Below are 18,158 nucleotides of genomic sequence, written 5' to 3' on the forward strand. Positions count from 1 at the left end.
AAAGCCATTCCCCCTTGTCCTGTCGCAACAGGCCCTGCTAAAAAGTCTGTCCCCATCTTTCTTATCAGCCCCCTTGAAGTACTGACAGGCTGCAATAAGGTCTCCCCGGAGCCTTCTCTTCTCCAGGCTGAACAACCCCAACTCTCTCAGCCTCTCTCCATAGCAGAGGTGTTCCAGCCCCCTGTTTTTTCGTTGCATTTCAGGAGGACAAGGAAGGAGGACCGTTCCCCGAGAGCTAGTTTAATACAGTTTCGCATGGAAGACAATGTAGATTTTTTTTTTTCTCTGCAAAGGCTCTGTTTTTGAAGCCGTTCTGGAATAGGCATTATTTTCCTGAAAATGAAATTTTGCAGATGTCAGATTCCCCCAAATGATTTCCATTGTTTCCCAGCGCGCTGCAGGAAACAATCCCACATTGTCACGAGGCTGAACAGAGCTGCCACCCGTCTGCACCTGCTGCTCTTCCCACAGTGCCAGCAGCAGATGAGATAAAAGGGATTTTTAGTGTTGTTACAATAAAAAAAAACCCATCCTGGCAGGTATGAATGAGGCACTTACCTGGTGCCATGAAGTGAGGCCCTGCTCCTGCAAGGACTTGCCCGTGTCTTACACTTGTGTGCTAGAAGCATCCCCATTGCAACGAGGCTTGACGGGGTCATATAATTTAGTATTTAGGACCTAAAACAGCAATCTGTTGTTTTTTTTTTTTTCCCCCAATCTCCTCGTAACATGGGGAAACAGTGAGTGGTTCATTTCCTAGCATGAATCCTGTGCTGCGCCGACTAACCGTCTCATGGAGCTCCAGAGGATGCTCTGCCTGCTCAGTGCCCAAGCATCTAACTCCATCCTTGGGCTCACGGAGGGTCTCACTCTGTCATGGTCCTCAGCAGGAGATGGCTGCAAAGTCCTCGGCTGTAGAGGTATGGCTCTGCCAACAGCAATGCTCCCCCACAACATGCCCCCAGGCTGTTAGGACTGAGGAATGTTGTTATTAACTCAAATTTGGAGCAGCTTGGGACATTTGGGCTTTGACGGGTGCTTTCTAGCAAGACCTGGCGGTCAGACACGCCGAGCCAAGAGTGGTGGCTCCCCACGGTGGTTCCTCTTGGTGGCTTCTCAGCAGCGTTTCAGACTTCCATGGCAAAGGGGACCTCTGCAGCCTGTAGCAATGCCCCAAGGGGTGCCGTGGGGTGCTTGCTGCTCTGCGGTGAGCGCTTGGGGCTGGCGGCCAGCACGCTTGCACGCAGAACAAAGTCGCCTTGTGCACGGGGCGCAAGCTGAGCTGCGCCGGGCTGCTCAGAAGGTCCTCAGTTTTGCTCATGAAATGCTCCGACGGGGAAGAAAGAGACGGCCACAGCAGGGCAGGCGGTTTCCTTTAAAAGACAGCACTGTGTGTAATAAATGAAGCTGCTTGAGGTTAGTGGTCGGGTCCCTTTTTGTGTGTGTGCGTGTTTGTTTTGATACACAGCGGTGAAACGCAGTCCTTGTGGGGTCGTATTTTCCTGCTGGAGCAAGCTGTCAGCTAGAGATGAGACAGCAGAGGAGAAATAGCTGAAATCCTGTGTTTGTTTGCTTTAAAAAGCCACTTAAAATTAGCTCAGTGAATATAGTCCTGCACAGATTGCTCAAAAAAATTAATAAATCAGGCTATGTGCAAGGAAACTCGATAATACAAACCAGGTCCCTTTACCGTGTGCCAGAGCCCGGTCTCATTTACACGGGGGGCCGTTGGCTCTCCCAGGGTGTCTCTGGTTTTGCACCACTGAATGGAGGGACGAAACCTGGACCGGCCCCTGCTGATGTCTCAGAGTTCAAAATTACAGAGTGGGTTGTCTTCACACACTTACGATTAATAAATCAGGCTATGTGCAAGGAAACTCGATAATACAAACCAGGTCCCTTTACTGTGTGCCAGAGCCCGGTCTCATTTACACGGGGGGCCGTTGGCTCTCCCAGGGTGTCTCTGGTTTTGCACCACTGGATGGAGGGACGAAACCTGGACCGGCCCCTGCTGATGTCTCAGAGTTCAAAATTACAGAGTGGGTTGTCTTCACACACTTACGATTTCAGTGGGATGTGGAAAGGGTTGATGCAGCCTTCGTGGAAGAAATGGCCACTGGGTCAGTCCACAAAGCTCTGCCACGGGGTGGTCACCAGGGAGGAAGACCTCAAATGCGCCTGGCAAAAGGGCGCTTTGTCCAGATACTGCCCGGCATCATGACTGTGTCTTCAGCGCTGGGGACCCCAAGCACCTGGATGTCACACCAGCTGGTGGCACAGCAGGCATCAGCACTGCTGGGATGGCCCAAGGGGAACCGTGTTGCCAAGGTCCCCAGCTGCCTGGACACAGAGGCAGATCCTTCCGAAAGAGGGTGATGCAAACCTGCGGACAGCTGGGGCTGGCAGGGGATGCAGCTGAAGAAGCAAATCCTGGTTGGGGCTGGAGCTCAGGGCACGCGAGGAGAGGCTGAGAGCTGGGTGGGTGCAGTGGGAGAGAAGGCAAAGGGGGATTTTATTGCTCTCCGCAGCTCCCTGCTGGGATGGTGCAGAGGAGACAGAAATGGGCTCTCCTCGGAGGTGCCCAGTGATGGGACAAGAGGCATTGGCCCAAAATATAACATGGGAAATTGTAATTAGCTATCCCAGACTCCTGAGGAATGACGTTTTCTGAGATACCCCTGTCCCATTTATTTCTAACGAGCATTTGACATTGCAGTTTCCCCAAGCCCCCGGTGAGGCTAAGGAGCGTGGAGATTGGCACTCCTTATTCACTGGCACAGAGGAGCATCCAACCTAAATGAGGTACCTAATTTTGAATAGCAGCTGTGCCGGGGCTTCTCCCTAACTCATGGAAAAAGATAGACATCTCCGGTGAAGTCTGAATCACTCGCTGAAGGTTTCTCCGGTGACCACAGAGAGATCCTGGAGCAGCCACAGTCCTAACCAAGGAAGTCTCATCTCGTTTAGAGGTGATGAATCCGGGCCTGGGGTTCTTTTGCTGTGACTGCTAAATAAGAGGGTCAGGTCCTCCTTCTTGGCCCCAAGGCTCCAACAAACTGATCTGACTTCGTATGATTGAAAGTCATTTATCAATTTAGTGTCTTGGCCTTCCAAGATGCTGCTGGGAACAAAAGAGAAAAATATCAGCCCCTGAAAACCTATGATTTGAACGTGGACTGAGAGCATTTTATAGATGCCTCTTGGGCTGGCATTGAAATCTGACCTTGCCCTCCAGAAATGACCAGAGCTCGAGGGCAGCTTCTTCCGCGGTGAAACTCCAGTTCTCCATCCAACAGGGAAACCTTTCCACAGGTGCAAAGGCGTTTCCAATGCCTGGAAACTGGGTGAGTTTTGGTGTGTACTCACCTTTTTACCAACCAGGTTGGTACCTACAGTGGCAAAAACCAGCATTGGACAACCCCCCTTCATGAACTGCATGGCCTACTACTACTTTTAACCTGATCTACTGCTCTGTCTGTTTTACTTGATTATCTGTTGTCCCACTGGTAATCTATCATTTTACCGCTTTGGGGATAACCTCTTATTCTGTTGCTTGCTGAGGTAGTTTGCTGATTTCATGAGCAAGATATTGCTCTTTCTGTTTTTTTAATGATCATCTACCACTTTTATAAATGATCTGCTGGATTTCCAGACATTCAGCAGCCCACCTAAAGCCGTGGCTTCCAGAGGACTGCTGGCCATCAGATGGCCAGATACGCATGTGCTGTCAATCTGATATGTCCAGGATGAGTTAGGCTAATACTCAGTGGTGTAAATATTTCTTACATGAAGATCCTGGCCAAGTCAAGACGCCGTTTGGGGAAGTTCTGGCTGGCCCATCACAGTGTGGGAGTTGAAGAATGAGAGATTATGTGTTTCCCATGGTCTCGTGGGACCACGCTCCCTGCTTGACCCACGTCCTCCAACGTTTGGATCTCCAAACCTTTGACTATGTGATGACCAGCAGAGACCCTAGAAGCAGCCAGCCCAGACAGCAGCCTGGCTGACTGAGGACATGTGGAGGCCAACCATATGCTATGTCAGGGGGTGCAGGTCTGATTAATGTCAGAGTCCGAGTCCTGAAAGATGAGGAAAATACGTTCACACAGCTCTGTGTAAATCATACTTAATTTTTCATCAGCAGACAGAGAGGCTACGGGAAGGGGGACTGGGAAACACAGAGGTTAAGTGACTTACCCCAAGCTGCAGAGCTGCACAGGATAGAGATTTCCAAACTTGCAAACCAGTCGCTTGGTCACTGGGCCTCAATTTAATTAGCTAGTGTGTTTTTATTTAAGAATGACAGCGCATTACGTTTCCTTGTAATTCATGGACCCCACCCCACTGTGTGCAGACGCAGATCAAAGAGATGGCTCCTGCTCACAGCCTTGCTGCTAGAAATGGTTTCTTTTCATGCCTTAAATTTGAGAACATCAACAGTATCTAAAACATTCAGCAAATGATTTCTTTTCTACTTAAAAGCAGACTCCCTTCAAATAATTTCCTCTGTCTTTGGTGTAGGTTTCCGCACTCTGAAAGCTCCACGCAGAGCCCTCAGAAATAAATCAGATCCCAAGCGTTCAGCCCCGTTGCTCATTTTGCAGATCCGTGTTTCGCAAGCAGACCGTTTTCATGTGCAAACAGCAGCCTGCTTGCGAACGCTGGCAAAATAAAAATAATTTCTGAAATCACTGGCCACCAAATCCCTGCTTAAGCTTGGCGTGATTAAACCTGGGTTATCATAACAGCGTGAAAGTGCATGACGCCCTGTGTAATATCTTTATGGGCTCTGCCGCGACAGTGTCAGATCTGAGGGTAATTGCTGCCCAGGCTTGTTTTGCTCACCATTCCCTCTCTCCTGACCTGGGAACACAGTTGGGTTGTTCTTCCTGACTTAAGGGAGCTTGATCAGACTCAGTAAAAGGGTGCTGAGAAGAAAATCAGGTCCGTGGCTAATAGTAATTCTCACTGAGCTTGGCCACACTTACACAAGAGAGGGGACCAGATTAGCTGGTGGATGATCTATTTATACCACAAGCACTCAACCCGATGGTTCCCTTCCAGCGTTGCTCTCTTCAACTTTCCCTTGTCTGCTGAAAGCAAGGGCTCTTCTGCAACCAAGCCCTTTCCCAGTAGACAGTTTGGAAGAGGCTGCTCCATTTCAGGGCTCTTTAGTCGTATGCATTATTGCATTGATCCTCATAGATGTAGCCATCGGGAGCAAAAGCAAAAGGCCAGTTCTTCACTATCAACTGGAGTTTTGCAGGTAGGTTTCTTCTGTAGTCATAGAATTGTAGAATCATAGAATAGTTTGGGTTGGAAGGGACCTCTAAAGGTCATCTAGTCCAACCCCCCTGCCATGGGCAGGGACATCTCCAACTAGATCAGGTTGCTCAGAGCCCCGTCCAGCCTGACCTGGAATGTTTCCAGGGATGGGGCATCCACCACCTCTCTGGGCAACCTGGGCCAGTGCTTCACCACCCTCAGCATAAAACATTTCTTCCTTAGATCTAGTCTAAATCTACCCCCCTTTAGTTTAAAGCCATTCCCCCTTGTCCTGTCGCTACAGGTCCTTTCTGCCCGTCCTCTCCCGCCTGCTGTGACTGTTAGTAGGCAGTGAGTAGGGACGGGGCTGGGAGGCACAGGGCAAGCCAACAGCTGAGTGGCTTTGCAAGTGGTCTCCACTTCTGCAGCGCTGACTCTTGGGTTTCTAAAAGAGGGGGGTCTGTGGAGGAAAACCCCCAAGTGCTGGGGCGAGATGGCTGGTTTGGGTCTCACTGCCTGATCAGAATAGATGGGAGGGAGATGACAGCCCTGGGACATCATCGGCATCCCAGCTGCCACTTGATGCTCATTCGGTTGGGTGAGAGCCAGACAGAAGGGCCTTCCAAAACCTGCCTTCTCCAAACGGTCCTTGCGGTGCCGTTAGCACATCTAGGTTGAGGAGCAAACCAGCTGGACACCCCAAAGGTCCACGTTACCCCCAAATTCGTGCAGTTATCCAAGGATGTGGCTCCACACTGATGTTGTTTGGGGGCCTGCAGAGGGGTTGTGATGGATTTGGTGAGGGTACGAGCCGGTCTGCGGGACGGCACATTGCACACCCTCCTGTACCACGGCGAACGTGAGCCAGCTCCACCCTCTCTAATTAAGGGGCATGATTTCACCTCCCATTACCTCACGCTTACGACAGGGTAAGAGCATGTATGTGGGCAGTATGACACATCGCAACTTCACACCCTTGCCTCGGCGACTTGCTCCTGTGTCCGTACCCTTTTTGTATTTATATTCCCCAACAGGAGCAGGCTAAGCCACTGCCAAGTCCATACACACACACCCCCACACACCTGCACATACACATGCAAGGTTTTATAGGTTTGGCAGAAATGGTCCTACGCGGCATGTTGCACAACCCCTACGAAAGGCAAGATCAGAGATTTCCATCCTGACTTAAACAACCCTGGATGTATCACGGAGGAAGGAAAGACCGATTTGTATTTCAAAATGCAAATGCTATGCTTCAGGGGAAAGCAAATTGATGCCTCAGATAAGGAGCGTGGCATTAGTGGTTTTTTTTTTTTGCTGGTGAGGCGCCTTTATCCTGATATGAGTCCCAGATACTAGCACAAAGAATTACAAGGGGGAAAAAACGATGCTAATCCTGTGTATCAGCAGTGTCTAACCTGCCAAGCATAAATATTCATGTAATCACTTTGCAGTTACCTGGTAACCACAACAAAGCACACACAGAAAATGTAATTACAGGCGCTCCATAAACTCATCTTAAATTATCACCTATAGCCAGGCACATATTATTAGATGTTAGATTCTCCCTTAGATCAGAATCTCATGTTCCTCACGTCTAATTTGAAGTAACTATCTCCTTATTGGCAAGCGACGAAATCTAAATGGAGTCGCGTAAATCCTACTTTACAGCTCAATTAAGGAAATGTGATTACGGATCTGGAAGCAGATGCAGATATTACTGGGGAAGGGATGATGGCAGGAGCCTACAGGAAGCAGCCGATGCTTTCCAGGGGTCATTTGTAGGGGAACCCGTAGGAACAGAGTTTCTATTGTTATACACTTCAGAGTATGTGGGGCGGAGAGGGGACGAGAGACCGGATTCCCATTTTTAAGTGCTTTGGAGGTTTTCAGAAGGAGTCAGGTTCCATTGTTGCGTTTTAAATATTCTCTAAGCTCGCTGGGAACAATATACATTTTCACCGCTTTTCCCTCTGCGTCCTTCCCTCTCATGATGAGGTTCACACTCTTTGGTTGCCCAACAACTGCCATTGATCTTTGTTCTGTGCTGGAGGGGGTGGGATGGGATGAGGGGGAGATGTCATTTCATGCACTTAGCCCAACAAAAGCCAAAAGAGATGCAGAGGGGTATCCGAGGAGCACTCTGAACGCAACAGGCAGGAGAGCAGGTGCTCTTGCAGCCCTCTCGGCTGCACGCACCTGAGTCAGTTTAGGGAGGACCATCTGTCAGATGCACCATGAAACGTCCTGGGTGAAGGGTCTCTTTTGCCCAGCAGGACACAGTCGGGATGACAACACGTGCAGCATCCCTAGGGTGGCTCAGTGTCCTTGGCATGGCTGATGACGTGGTGAAGGAGCAGCAAGCACTAACGCAGGGATGCACCAGCCTTCTCCAGAAATGATCAGGTCTCCTCACCAAGCTGGATGAGTCTGGGGACAAAGACGTCCTTCTCCAAACCCCAAAGAGAAGGTGTTAAAGTCACAGGCAGCAGCTGTAAGGGGGGGAGGGTGGGATCGGGGGCTCAGAGGGCGGCGGATGCAAGAATAGATCCTGCCACATGCACCCAGGAGCACGAGTAATTATTCCTACGGGGAAGACACATTATGGCAGAAGCTAGCACGAAATAAATGTGGAAACATAGGGATGCATTTGCAAACACTCTTGGCCAACAGAGAGAGTGAAATCAGGGACAGACACTGATCCCCAGTTCCCTGTAGTGACCAAAAGAGTGTTGACTTATAAAAACGGTGGCTCTGGTCGGTTGAGTGATGGCTCTGCCCCAACTGCCTGCCCGTCTTCTGCCCCTGGTTTTGTTGCTCCATCCCAAATTGCTTGCTCCTAAAAGGAGAAGGCAGCCAGAAAACAGGATCTCTCTCTAATGCATTTATCAGTGTGTTTAGGGTGGAAATCAGAAGTGAGTGAGAACTTGCTTTTCTGCTCTGGAAAGACAGTCTTTGATTTTGGTAGCTTCCACCCCCTGAAACCTGAACATGCAAACACACACAAAAATGCACCAAGAAGAAAAAAAATCTAACCCACCAAAAAAGACTGAGTTCAAGAAAACCACCCAATTTCATTTGAAATCCAACTTGTTAAGAGTCCTCAATGTTTTCGTGTATGAAAACAGTGCTTGCCCCATGAAAAATGGTGCAAAAAAAAGGTCAAAGCATTCCATTCTGTGAAGGTGCAGACACACGGACCCTGGACATCGTCTGAATGTGCCTGCTCAGTTTTAACGCGGGATTGTGCTGAAGTCAGGACTCTGAAAGAAGTTTTAATTTCAGTGCAAACTACACTTCCTTTGGTTGGGAAAATAAAAGTTTTGACCAAAATTCTATGATTACTCTATTTATTATGATGCTGGGACCAAATTATAAATGCAATTTGTGTATTGGAAATCCCCTTGAAATTTCAATTAAATTTGATATATGTGCTTTCCTTTCCTAAGATAGTTTGTTTCTGGGCCAAATTATTCCATCTTTATTCATACATTATTAAGTGGAGTCTTTCTTACTGCACACTTCAGAGTCCGAACCTTCTCTTTCAAATGGCTGCAGGTTTCCCCGAGAAAAAAAAGAAGACAAAACATATTCTAACAGCAGTAGCTCTTTTTCCATCGCTCTCCATCTGGTACGTGATCTGTGATCATACCTCCAGGTCATTATGCTTGTAATGTTTATTGGAAAAATCAATCTTTAACTTTAAGACTTTACACAGGAAATATTAAAGTAAATTAGGACCCTATACATCCATTTTCAAATTTCCTTTCGACCTCACAGTACCTACTTCTTTCATGAAAAGAAATCAAGATTTTTTTTTTTTTTTTTCCCCAAGCTGTTCCATTTTTGCATAACTGACAAAATTTCCTGGAAATACAATTTGCCCGGCTACCTTAGTTATTATCTCCAGCCCACATTAGCAGCTAAGCGGTTGTTGACATTCCCTTTCAATATTGCTACTAAAACTCCACGAAGCTTACGCAGAATTTATATACGAATGTCAACTCATTTTTAAAATATGTAATAGGAAAAGATCAGCCAATGCCTTTCTGGCCACCTACATTTCAGAAGGTATTGGCTGGTATTAAAGTAGTGTATACATATATATTTTAAGAAACCACACATTTTCTGGGCCAGAATCCAAGGGCATATAAAGTAGTTTAGTCAGTTATGACTGGATGAGGAGCTAGATGGAAAACAGAGCATTCTCAGAGGGTTTGGGTGCACGTGAATTTCTTTCCAAAATTAATGTGAGTGGGGGTCATTAATTTTACTTTTATTTTGGTGGATGAAATGTCGCTCTTCTGGATATTCTCAGGGCGCGACGTGAAGCCACATCTAGCGCAGGCAGGACCCTCCGGCCCCCGTCAATGCCTTCCAGCGCTGAGGCTGAACACACCCCACTATTCATGCTGCTTCTGGGCCGGGACAGAAAGACTGTGACAAACAAAAATACAAAAAATATATATTGCAGTGACAGTTCGGGGTCGGAGGACAGACAGCCTCGTGGGATGAAAGCCACTGAGACAGACCAGAGCAGTGAAAGGAGAAAATGCAAAGGACCGATGCTCCGGGCTCCTGCACTCTCTCCGGGTCTGATCCTGCACTACTCAAGTCCGTGCAACCTTTGCCACTCGCAGCTATAGAAGCAAGAAGTAATTTAAACAATGATGTTGACTTCTCTCCCTTCGTTTTTGCACTTTTAAAAGGGCAACAAAGCTACTTTGCAAATTCGGTCGGGGGGTTGGATCTGTTTATAACAGGGCTGTCTCCAGGTGGAAGGCACTAGTGAAGAGCAAGATATTCTTGTTCTTTACCGTTGATATTTGCCCCCATTAGAGCTGACGTGTCCTTGAGGTTTCTCATGGAACCAGCTCATCTTTGCTATCCCAAGAAAATGTTGTGTTTAAAACACAGCTAAAAGCTGTTCGAGGCTGTGTCTTTAATGATGCCAATGGGAAGATTGCATAACATCAACATAAAGTTTAAAAGTAATCAGATCTCTCTTTAAAAAAAAAATAAATAAAAAGGCAACATTTCTCTTGCATTGTGGGACCACATCCATCAGCTGTAGACCCAGCTCCTTTTCATAACAGAGCACACAAGACACCATAATAAACAGTCGAAAACAAACCCACATGCTGCCATGAAATGAGACCGAATATCAAAACCTACGAGGGAGACGCCAGATTCACTGATGCCTCCCGGTGCTAACGTGGCTCAGCCATCCGCAGGGGTCGAGGGACCGCTGCGACTCGCAAAGCCCCACGGATGCGGGGACTGATGCTGTGGGGACTGTAGCAGCACGAGCCCCCCTGGACACAACCTCACTCCACGCCAGCCTGGGCCAGGGATGGGATCCTGGGAGGTGCAACCACCACAGACCCCAGTTTTGCAAGGACGGCAAGTTTTTTCTCCCCAGGAACTCTTCATGCAGCCAGCATCAGATGTTAATTTTTAGTCATGAGATCTCTCTCTCAGATTGACTCTATCATTCATTTCCAAGCCCCTGGGCTATTGTAGGCTGGACTTCATTTGTTTTAAACTCCTCTGCCCGGGACCTATTGTTCTGTGCTGCTGGTTCACAGCTCTGTAAGTCATTACCAACTCCGTCCCTTCCCCCAGAAGGAGCCACTAGGTCTTTTTTTTTTCTTCTTTTTTTAACATAGAAAATTAGTTTTGTGGCTGCAAAAGAGAAAAGCCCTGGAATCTCTTACTTCTACCCCAAAACAAAAGAGAAGAAAGGGAGGGTGATTATGTTACAACGCAGTGCACCAGAAAGTTTACTAATGACCTGCCTGCAACCAAAATGGCTAAGCCTCCAAGCAGGACCAGAATTTGCGGCGTGACTTGAGCCCGGTCCAGGATGCTCAGATGCAGCTCAGGATTTCCCCAGCACACCAGGCTATTCAGAGAGAAACTGCAGGTATAGGCCATTACGGAGGCAGCTGACAGCTGCAGAGAAGCCTGATCCAAACTTTCCCAGGGCTCCATGACGTCTGGATCACAAGTCCGCAGGTGACAAGTGGCGTGTCTTTTATCCCATCCTTCTTCTGCAGGCGTGGGTCATTCATGTGCTCCATTGCTCAAACACATCCAGAGCTATAACCTTGCAGGCACAGCGCTCCCAGGAACGGAGCCCGTATCCTGGAACGACAACTGGAAATCACTGGTGGGGAAGAGAAAACGCTTTGTGAAAGCATCAAGCAGTAAGTTTTACCGGGAGAGTAACCACAGGCTGTGTAGGACCCGACTGAAAGAGGAGGAGAAAGAAGAAAAAAAAGCCAACAGCCTTTTCCTTTGGGGCACGACCTACTAATTTAACAGGTCTTCTTCCCCCCAGACATGGGCAGCCATATCCTTACCGCCTTTTGGGATCATCTGTGCAAAGGGCTCTCTGCAGACTACCCCTTTAGACAGTGGGGGACGTGGAGGTGGAGCAGACCTGGCAGATCTGACCATCAAACCAACCCTCTGGGCAAGACCGTAATTTCACCCTGTCATTCATGTATTAAGCTCCTCGCAGCACAGTTTTGGCGATCCCACTTCTCTTCGGGGGAAGGAGAAAGTCCTGGGAGGCCAGGAAGTTTTCTTTCTGGTGGGGCAATATTTGGGTGGATCTGGGACCCATTTAACCTTAATCCACCCCTGGCTTAATGCCTCGAATTCTTTCTCCACATATGGGCTGCCGCTCCATTCCGATTTCATTACACTCCCAGCAAAGCTGCGAGGGCTCAGGGATGATATCGCCATCAAAGGCTGGAGGGTTTTAATGCCACAGCTTCCATGGAAACTTCTCGTGAGCTCACCATCTCGCCTGCATTATTTCCAGCTGTGCTCACAACTTCATATAGAGAGGATGCAGGAGAGGCAGAAAAGTTTGTGCCACTTCTCTTCTGCATCTCGCAAAGAGAATGGTGGTTCCTGGGCACCGGGGAAAAAGCGAGATCCACTTCAGATCATCTGGAGATGGTGTCTGCAGGGAACTAGGGTGCAGACAGAGGGATTGTCTTGGCATCAAAAAATTTCTAAGGAGGTAAATCACCTTCTGCCATTTCTCTTAAAAGAGAGCATGAGAAAATCATTACACCCATTTCTCAAACGGACACCAGGAGAAGAGTGATGGGCCGTAGCTCTTTCAACACAGGCCAAAGCCAACAGGCTTTTATGGACCTCCTTGATGCTTGAGAAGCCCCTTGCCAGGGTGAGTCGTGTTAAATGAGGTGGGCACCCCCAGTCTGCCCCCGCGTAAAGTCAATCTGCTTGGATCCTGGTGGTTGCACGCAGCCTGGCTGAGTGCACAGGAGGAATCAGAGCATCCGTGGCTAACACATCTCATCCCCAGTGTGCTTTTGGCAGAGAGGCATAGGGAGAAGCTGACCAGGGGAGAAGAAAGGAGAGGCAGTGATGCTCACCACTCCAGCTGTTTGCAGACCCGGTGTAGGCTTGTCCCTCAAATCCCCAGCGCTTTATTCCCCATCAAAAAATCTTTACAGGCTGCAGGGTCTCAGGAGATCAGCAGCAGGATAAGAGACAGCAAATATATATATATATTTTATCACTGGCAGGTGGGAAGGGACAAAAAAAGTGGCAAAGTCATGACGTAGAAGCAATAGCCCACTAAAAACAGTGTTTGAAATGAGGTGGAGATTTATGCATTTCAGGAGCTGCCGCCTCCATGGGTTGCACTGTCCTGCTTATTTTTTTGGGCTTGAGAGCAAACAAGATGAAAACTTGACTTACGGTTTGCTTGCACTTTAAGAGGAGAAACTCAGCAGGCAATAATATATCTGGGACTTCTCAGGGTGTTGCCCAGTTATTGCTCTAGCAAGGCCAAAATGCAAGTCCTGGGTCCCAAGGGACACAGAAATCCCAACCCTCCTCAGCTTTGTGCAAGACAAATCGTGGTGCACGCTGCAAAGCAGTCGGTCTCTGAGATCTGCAGCATAAATATTTGGGAAGCTGCACTTATAGCCTTGTAGACACATCACTACAAGATCCTGCTGACCTTGCCTGAGTGGGAAAAGTGTGGAACCAAGAAGGTGAAGGAATGAAGCACCCCTCCCCAAATCTAAAAGCCATGGGGAGGTTTGGGATAACACCACCGATGACAGCCCAGGCTACATCCCTGACTGTGGGACTTCTCTGGCATTGCTGCCCAAGCTAGCTACAGTCAACCTTGCTGAAGATGACATATGGCATGTGCTTTGCCTTGGACCCCTCCAGCCTTGTGAAAACATCTCTCGATGCATAAGTGGACCCAGAGGGGACACCACCTGCTACCACTTTCCTGCTCTCTCCCTGCTCTCACATGCCAAGTGTGAGCTTTACACGCTTGGACTGCCTGTCCTCCGTTTTGCCCACCTCCTAAGGCTGTATCTCGGCTCAGTGCCGCAGCCTGGCTTCCCCACCCTGCAGCGTCAGGCTCACAGCCGGCCACCCGGACAGTAATGGGGTCCCTGATGCGTGACCAAAGACATTGAAACCTGTAGCTCTGAAGAAGAGGTCGTGTGGCACCTCCTGGGGCATCTTTCTGAGTCCTTCCGTTAAACCCATCCTCCTGCTGCAGCACTGTCACACTGTCAGAGACAAGGGCTGTGGGAGGTCTGAGTTTCATGGACATTTTCCTGTCTGAATCAGCCAGCATTTGGGCCGTGGATTGAATGAGCAGCCCCAAGAAACGTGATTGCTGCCAGAGTTGTAAATCCAGTAAAGTCTGCATCATATATTGTTTCTTCTCCATTCCCCTCTGCAGGAGCTGGTAGCAGCCAGCACCCCAGATAGGTGGGTAGAGAGCAGTGTCATCATCTCCCTCTGGCTCACACTCTCCTGGAGGCACAAGAAGGAAACACAAACTCCCTAGAGCTCCATCCCCCGCTCCAGGATAGCCTTAATTGCCTCCCTATTTTTTCTAAAAACTTCCTGATATCTGGTGTGTTCTCAAACCCTCTTTTCCAGGTGACAGGTGGCTTTGTGAGGTTCCCAATTTTGTTGCCTTCCAAATTTCAGAGGCGCTTATGAGCAAAGGAAGCAAGGGCAGCCAGGAGCCACAGGAACCAGAAGGCAAAGAAAACTGCCTTCAAATTTTATCTTAGAATCATAGAACCATTAAGGTTGGAAAAGACCTCTAAGATCATCGAGTCCAACCGTCAACCCAACACCACCAGGCCCACTAAACCATGTCCCTAAGCGCCTCATCTACACGTCTTTTAAATACCTCCAGGGATGGGGACTCCACCACTTCCCTGGACAGCCTGTTCCAATGTTTCACCACTCTTTCAGTAAAGACATTTTTCCTCACGTCCAATCTAAACCTCCCCTGGCGCAACTTGAGGCCATTTCCTCTTTTTCTATCGCTTGTTACTTGGGAGAAGAGTTCTTGTTCTGCTTTACTCTGTTCTCCTTAGCAGAGCAGGTTGGACAACTCCTCCAGGCATTTCAGCTTCTTCTATCTACCATGTGGGACAACTCAAGACCAGGACTCAAAGCTGCCCCAGAAGTTTGGACCACGTGCTACTACTAAATTGGTGAGGGAGGAGAAGGTTTCTGGACATCACACTCAAAAGGACACGTTTCTTTGCTCTCTTTTGGAGATGGCAAGTTACAGCTTCCATCACTGCTACCAAATCCACCTTGCTGAATGACACACCAAGGGACATGCAAGAAGTAGTCCCTTTATTTAGCCCTGGGAGTTTATTCGCAGGTTCATCCTGTGCGCTTTCTCTATCACCGAAGCAGCCAGTCCAGCTCAAACAACCAGATGTTTCAAGGATTTTGGCACGGAGCAGAAAAATGCCAGGTGACCAAGGAGGCAATCTCCTAACAATAAAGAGTAAGTGATTGCAAGCTTCAGTTCTCTGTGAGAGAAGGACCAACAAGGGGCTTAAGTTGCCACCAAGGCTTGCAAGTGCTTCTCCTTCTCCCAGGCAGTGGAATATCTTTCAGGGAAAGGAGTGCCATGTATGATCACAGCTGGGAGATGCCTGTGGTTCCCCTCTGGTCCATCAGTTGATAGGGCTGTAGGTCCACTGGCTGTTCCATCAGTTTCCAAGGGCTTCATCCAAACTGCAAAAGAAGACAGGACCCAGGACGGACAGCAGTGTCTTTCCCTAGGCATAAGCAAAGTTTTCCTTCCCTCGCCACACTGACAGCAGTTAAAATGATGTGGTGGTTCTGAGTAGAAGGAGCTGTAAATATCACTGTTGCAAGGGAAAAACAGTTCTCAGAGGCTATGATGAAAGCAACAAACTTGTATTTAAAAAAAGAGGTGAAAATGCCAAGAATAGAGTCTGGCTGGCCTGAGGGCTGAAAGAAATACTGTTCGTGGGACAAAAGGAGCACTGCATGAGAATAAATTCAGTGCCTGTGGCCAAATTTGCAGAATTTGCTTCTATTTTGTGGTATCTTAATTTTAGAAGGGACTCAACTTGAGACAAACCATGATGGGTGGGTTGAGCTCAGCATTGTCCCGGGGCCCTACTGGAATCCCTCCTTGAACAAACCGCAAGAAGTGGAGGCATCCAAAATGTCAAGTCCCTCTTGAAAATGTTTGTGTGGACACTGAGGAGACAAAAACAAGCCTGGATTTCAAATCTGAAGTCCACTTGGAGGTCTAAATTTTGATCCATTAGCTGAGGGAAGGGTGAGGAGGTGGATCCCCATTCCCAAAAGGCTGTTTGTTAGAGCTCTGACTTTGCTTGTGCCTAATATTTGGAGGGGAGAGGAGGTGACAATCTGGGGATGGTCCTGCTTAGATCTCTATCTGGTACCTACATGTCCTGAACACCAACAATGCCCACCATCCCTTTCTCTGCTGACCATTTATTGCTCCAAGATTTTGAGCCCACTGGAGGGGACCCAGGGAAGAAAATTTCCAGCTTGGGTTTGCAACAACCCCTTTGCTTCCCTGCACCTTCCCCACATGGCAACGAGCTGGCAGTGGACAGGGATATAATCCTTCATTTCAGATGCCCGTGGCAGGATGAAAACAAACCAGCACTGTGCAGTGTCCTGCTGCCTCTCGGGAGACATCCCAGGCATGGGAGCAGTTGCTGCTCTATGCAAGGCAGGACGGCTCCCCATCATCCTCCCAATTTTTATTTCCTTAGTGCTCCCGATGATACAGTTTGAAGCACAGCAGTGTTCTGTGAGGAATGTGTTTCGGGATGAAGATGAATACCTCGGAGCCTGACAGCATAAACACTGAGAGCCTGTTTGGCTTCTTCCAGTGCCAGCTCCCTGGATGGACGCAGAAAGCCCCTTCGCCGCCCGTGGAGGCTCTTTGGTTCCCTCTGATGAGTTGGAGCTGTTCTGACCCGAAGCAGATGGAGTCAGTTACTTACACCACGTTCTCCTGGGGTGCACTCTTGACCCACTGCTCGCTGGTCTCGATAGACATACGCACTGGTGCCGGCTGATTGCTTCGGTATGACACAGAGAACATTAGTGGAGCAGAGCCAGGCAGAGGCCCTCGGAGAACGAGCAACCGATGGGGATGTAGCGCTGGGAGACGCCTTGCCGGTCCCACGCTGAGCGGCTGTGCCTTGCGTTCAGGTGGCAGGAAGGGAAGAAAAGCTCCTTGCTGGCCCCTTGCAGGCTGGGCTGGGTGGTGGGCAGCGGTGGGGTGATTGGGGGATGCCACCCTTGACGGGATGTCAGTAAGGGCTGGATGTTGAGCGTGATGTGGAAGGCAGGGGAAAAGGAGGGCAGCTCTGAGATGCGTTGGTCTGGGAAACTCCACGGGAGACCATTTCAGGGGTCAAAGACAACTCAGTGTGTCCAGTCTCTGCCTGATTCTCTGAGGAGCAAAGCAGAAGGACATGCTGAAGTCACTTCTGCTCCAGCTCCCTAGCGAGGAGATGTTCATGAACTATGTTCATTTGGGGAACCCATCTTTCCTTACCTTTACCTCTCCTGCCCTGCAACCCTTGAGTCAAAGTTTGGGGTCCCTTGAAATGTGCCCAGAGCTGAGAGGAGAAGGGCCGTGAAACTCAAAATGACTATCGTCTCCTGCAGCCGCGTAGCCCAGAGCAAACATACCTGCGAGACAGCTGAGCACAGCAGGCAGTTGCTGTCCTGGCTGCTGCAAGAGGAGAGGTGAAGGAATTTCAGAGATAGCATGTGGGGAAGGGCGTTAAAGAGTTGCAAGGACTTCAGCACTTGATGTGCATGATTCCTTGATACAAAGCCAGCAGAGACTTATTTGCTCCTGCTCTGTTTTAACCCTTCTTCCCATTTTTTCCCTCCACTGAAAGAAAGCTTCAAGCTCAGAAGGAGCAAAGAAAGATTAAGTAGAAGGAGTTACATTTTCCTGGCTGCTATCAAAACCTCTTTTCCAAATTTTGTCCTTTTTTTTCCCCCCCTCTTCGCACTGACATACCTTTGACATTTTATGAGCTGAACTGTATTTCATTGCACGAGGCACTGGCAGACAATCTGAGAGCCTTTTATTCTGAGGTGTTTTTCAGCTTCCAGGCTATGATCTATATCGCCTCAAGCCAGAGCCAGGCTGCAGCCATGGGCCTGGCTGACATTTTATAGGGAAAGGGGAGTGAGGCACCAGCTTATAAAAGTCTTTGAAGACCCAAGTGTTGCATATTAAGATGCACTACTCTGGTCTGGTGAGACCCCCCCTGGAGCACTGCGTCCAGCTCTGGAGCCCTCAGCATAAGAAAGACATGGACCTGTTGGAGCGGGTCCAGAGGAGGGTCACAAAAATGATCAGGGGGCTGGAACACCTCTGCTATGGAGAAAGGCTGAGAGAGTTGGGGTTGTTCAGCCTGGAGAAGAGAAGGCTCCGGGGAGACCTTACTGCAGCCTGTCAGTACTTAAAGGGGGCTGGTAAGAAAGATGGGGACAGACTTTTTAGCAGGGCCTGATTCTATGATTCTATG

Source organism: Aptenodytes forsteri, unplaced genomic scaffold (genome assembly GCF_000699145.1).
Source record: "Aptenodytes forsteri isolate BGI_AS27 unplaced genomic scaffold, ASM69914v1 Scaffold231, whole genome shotgun sequence".
Taxonomy (NCBI): Eukaryota; Metazoa; Chordata; class Aves; order Sphenisciformes; family Spheniscidae; genus Aptenodytes; species Aptenodytes forsteri.